The following is a 3,485-nucleotide window of genomic DNA, read 5'->3' as shown; positions in this document are numbered from 1 at the left end:
CAAAGAGAAAAGTTATGAACAAAGATGGCAGGTACAGGGAATCGATGGGCCACTGGAGTCTTGGCTCTGATTCAGAATCTTCCCTATTGTTGCCAATTAGAACAGTACTGAATGTATCTTTTTATGTATTAGACCTCTGCGTAAGTGTTCACTAAAGAAATGCCACAGCTATCTAGCTATAAATTTATATACTCAGTCAATGGTTCCTAACATTTATGTATATTAAATTTATCGGGGTGACATTGATTAATAAAATTATATAGGTTTCAAGCGTACGATTTAACAATACGTCCTACATATATTGCATTGTGTGAATCAAAGAAGATGTCGAACAACATGGATGATCTTGAAATGATTCAGTCCTGTTGTTCTAGTTGACTTATAACATCCAGGAGATCAGAACCATTTGAAGTATGAATAGGTCAGTGGAAAAAGAACAGGCATTAATTTTAACACACAAGGGTATAATTGCTTTATTCTCTAGGGGTCTTAAATATTTAGATAGCAGTACGAATAGTCTGTGACGCTTTTCTTTTTGGTGAGGGTGGGGAGTTCTCCATTTAAGCCAAGTAGGTAACAACTATAAGAAAAAGTCATTAATTTGAAAGTCAATAAAAACATTTATTGAGTATGTGTACTAATTAGGTGTTGTGCAGCAGTTAACATAGCAAGCTTGAGACTGCTATCCTTAGAAACGCTTGTAGTAAGATTGACTCTTGGCTGGCATTTTGAACCTTGGATTCTGACAGGGTTCTCATTTTCAAAACTGGTAAGAGGGACTCACTGTGCTTAAACTGTACAATGTGTTTTATGCTGAACAACTGCTTTCCTTCTGGAAAGTTTGGAATTTTGGTACATACTAGGCAGAAGTACATGCTTATTTGACTGGCTTCTGATAAAAACCTAGGGCACTAAGTATTTTTCTAATGAGATTCCAAAGTAGACAACATTTCACACTTGTCTCAACGTTTTGCACTTAATCGCATGCTATGTTGGTTGGTCCACTGGAAGAGGACACTTGTCGGCTTCAATCTGGTTTCCTTTGGACTTTGCTCCATTCTCCTTTTCCTTTTGCTGATTTTGTTTTGTGTGTTTTGCTTTAATAAATCAACAATGAGCACAGTTATGCGATGGGTCCTGTGAGTTATCTTAGTAAATCATCAAATCTAGATAGGTGGTCATAGGGAACCACCACATGTTATGTATGTGTGTATATATGTTTGTATGAATGTATTTCTGCATTATTTTTTGACTCGATATGTGTATATATTGTGAAATCATCACCATAAGTCTAGTGAATATCCGTCACCATACATACAGAATTTTTTTCCTTGTGATGAGAATTTTTAAGATCTCTTTTAGTAATTTTCAAATACACAGTACAGTATTATTAACTATAGTGGCCATGCTGTATATTACATCCTCATGAATTATTTATGTTATAACTGGAAGTTTCTACCTTTTGACTTCCTTCACTTATTCCACCCATACTGCAACCTCAGCCTCTGGCAACCAGCAATCTGTATTTTTCTCTATGAGCTTGTTTTTATTTTTTTATTTTTATTTTTTTTTTAAGATTCCACATATAAGCAAGATCATATGGTACTTGACTTTCCCTGACTATTTCACTTACCATCATGCCCTCAAGGTCCATGCTTATTTTGGCAAATGGCAAGATTTCATTCTTTTTCTTTTATGGCTGAATAATATTCCACTGCATTTTTTTTTTATTTTTTATTTTTAAAGGCAAGGCAACCCTTGGTTGACCTCACAGATTGCAAGGACCTTGTCAGCTTACAATCCCTTATTTTTTTTTATTTTTTACTCCTACAGCGCCTGGTCTTCCTAGGTGGTCTCCCATCCAAGTACTAACCAGGCCCGACCCTGCTTAGCTTCTGAGATCAGATGGGATCGGGCTTGTTCAAGGTAGCCCACTGCATTTTTATATATACTTTTTCCTTATCCATTCATCTGTTGATGGATACTTAGGTTGTTTTCACACCCTGGCTATTGTAAACAATGCTGCAATAAATATGTTAGTGCATAGATCTTTTCCAATTAGTGTTTCTGCTTTCTTCAGATAAATACCTAGAAGTGGAATTGCTGGGTTATATGGTAGTTTTATTTTTAATTTTTTGAGGAACCATCATACTGTTTTCAATATGTTTGAAACTGGCTACATCAATTTACATTCCTACCAGCAGTGCACAGGGGATCCCTTTTCTCCACATCCTCACCAACCCTCATTTCTTATCTTTTTTGATAACATCCATTCTAACATGTGAGGTGATATTTCACTGTGGTTTTGATTTGAATTCCTGATGATTAGTGATGCTGAGCAACTTTTCATGAATCTTTTGGCCATCTGTACATCTTCTTTGGAAAAATGTCTGTTTAGATCATCTGCCCATTTTTAAATCAGATCGATTGCTCTTTTGCTATTAAGTTGTATGAGTTCCTTAAACATTCTGGATATTAAACCCTTATCAGATAATTATTTGCAAATATTTTCTCCTATACGGTAAGTTCACTTTTCATTTTGTTGATTACTTGCTTTAGCTGTGTGGAAGCTTTTTAGTTTGGTGTAGTCCCACTTGTTTATTTTTGCTTTTATGAGCTTTGCTTTTGCTATCAAATCCCAAAAAATCAAAACCAAGTCCAATGTCAAAACTTCTAGAACTTTTGTTTCAGGTCTAAGTTGAAGTATTTAATTCATTTTGAGTTAATTTTTGTGTATGGTATGAAGTAGTGGTCCAGTTTCATTCTTTTGTGAATGCCTGTCTACTTTTCCCAATATTATTTATTGAAGAGACTGTCCATTCCCCGTTGTATATTCTTGTCTCCATTGTTGTAAATTAACTGACCATATATGCTTGGATTTATTTTCAATTCTGTTCCATTGATTTATGTATTTATGTTTATACCAATATCATACTGTTTTATTATGGCTTTGTTATACAGTTTTAAATCAGAGACAGTAATGTCTCTAATTTAGTTCTTTTACCTTAAGGTTGCTTTGGCTATTCAGGGTTTTTTGTGCTTCCATACAAATTTTAGAACTGTCTTTTCTATTTCTGTGAAAAATGCCTTTGGAATTTTGATAGGGATTACACTGAATCTGTAGATTTCTTTGGGTAGTATGGACATTTTAATATTAATTCTTCCAATCCATGAACACAGAATATTTTTCCATTTATTTGTGTCTTCTTCAATTTCTTTCATTAATGTCTCGGAGTTTTCAGTGTACAGGTCTTTCACTTCATTAAATTTGTTCCTAGGTATATATTCTTTTTGATCCAATTGTAAATGACTTCTGTATATTGATTTTGTATCCTGCAACTTTACAGAATTCATTTATTAGTTCTTATAGTTTTGTTTCGTTTTTTTTTTTTTGATAGAGTATTTAGGGTTTTCCATACATGGTATCAAGTCATCTGCAAATAGTGATGGTTTTACTTCTTTCTTTCCAATTTGGAAGCCTTTTC

General features: G+C 34.0%; 1 protein-coding gene and 1 pseudogene across 3 annotated transcripts in view; both read right to left on the bottom strand.

The window, feature by feature from the left end:
- The window catches only part of KIF18A (kinesin family member 18A), an 82,091-nt gene that overhangs the window by 39,252 nt on the left and 39,354 nt on the right, over positions 1–3,485 (bottom strand). The gene's annotated exons all lie outside the window — the stretch shown is intronic.
- Positions 1,828–1,939, bottom strand: LOC111741346 (annotated as a pseudogene).

Source organism: Pteropus vampyrus, unplaced genomic scaffold (assembly GCF_000151845.1).
Source record: "Pteropus vampyrus isolate Shadow unplaced genomic scaffold, Pvam_2.0 Scaffold76, whole genome shotgun sequence".
NCBI classification, from domain to species: domain Eukaryota; kingdom Metazoa; phylum Chordata; class Mammalia; order Chiroptera; family Pteropodidae; genus Pteropus; species Pteropus vampyrus.
The sequence above is the reverse complement of the archived record's forward strand: the minus strand, read 5'-3'. Positions and strand labels throughout refer to the sequence as shown.